Source organism: Phalaenopsis equestris, unplaced genomic scaffold, assembly GCF_001263595.1.
Source record: "Phalaenopsis equestris unplaced genomic scaffold, ASM126359v1 Scaffold235890, whole genome shotgun sequence".
NCBI classification, from domain to species: domain Eukaryota; kingdom Viridiplantae; phylum Streptophyta; class Magnoliopsida; order Asparagales; family Orchidaceae; genus Phalaenopsis; species Phalaenopsis equestris.
The window spans coordinates 1-1,421 of record NW_018253743.1 but is presented as its reverse complement, the minus strand read 5'-3'; positions in this window follow the sequence as shown (position 1 = coordinate 1,421).

Here is a 1,421-nt window from a genome sequence, read left to right as displayed (position 1 = left end):
TAATAATCAGCAATGGGGGAACAACCAAGGAAACCCATTGGGAAACTAGAACAACCAAGGGAATAATAATTATAGATCTACTTATTCTCCAGGTTTCAACACTAATACACAGTTTAAGGGGAAGAAGTTTTCTATAGAAGAAGTGGTGTTACAAATAGGAAATCAATTACAAAGTCAATGAGCTACAATTAGAAATATCGAGAATCAACTTAGGCAAATAACAAATTCATTAAGTAATAGAACCCAAGGAACACTTCCTAGTAATACTGAATCAAATCCAAAAGACCATAATAAAGAACAGGTAAAAGCCATTCAACTTAGAAACGGGAGAGAGTTGGAAGGTCGGGTTCAAAAAGAAATAGAAGTAGAGAGAGAAGAAATTGAAGAATCAAAAGAGGACGCTCCAAAAGATTTTGAGAGACCTATTTCTCTGCTGAAAATTGATTTGGAAAAACCACCACCTCCATTTCCTCAGAGACTTTGTCAACAGAAGTTGGATAAGCAATTTTCAAAATTTATGGAAATATTTAAGAAGCTTACAATTAATATTCCATTTGCTGAAGCCTTAAAAAAATGTCGAGCTATGTAAAGTTTATGAAAGATACAAAAATTGTAAATTTTGAAAAATCCAAAAAAAATTAAAGAAATCGAGACCAAAATAATCAAAATGCTGAAATTCATCAAGAGTTAGACCTTTAAGAGATTATACCAACCCTACTGTAGATGAACTTCATCATAGTATTCAAAAACCTACTACAGTGGCTAATTCATTTGAGCTTAAACTTGATATTATCCAAATGGTATCAAATAATCAGTTTGGGGGATCACCAACTGAAGATCCAAACCAATTTTCTAGAATTGTGTTAGAATTGTGCGCTACATTTAAATACACTGGTGTATCAGATGATGTCATAAGACTTAGGTTAATTTCTTTCTCACTTAGAGATAAAGCTAAGATGTGCTAAGATATGGTTAAATTCGTTAGCACCTGGATCTATTAGAACTTGGGTTGATTTAGCACAAAAATTCCTTGCAAAATATTATCCACCATAAAAAACCGCGAAGCTTAGAAATGATATTACATCTTTTAATCAATTTGAATGAGAATCTATTTATGAAGCATAGGAAAGATTTAAAGAACTCTTAAGAAAGTGTCCACACCATGTTATACCAGATTGGTTAATAATTCAAACTTCTTATAATGGATTAGTTGGATCTCTTAGATCAATTATCGATGCCACTACTGGTGATTCATTGATGTCAAAACCATTTCATGATGCTTGTGCTTTAATTGAAGAAATGACTACCAATAATTTTCAATGGCCTTCTTAGAGGCTAAATCCTAAGAAAGTAGCCAACATTCATGAAATAGTTGCATTTACCATGTTAGCAAATCAAGTTGCTACAACTTCAAGAAAGTT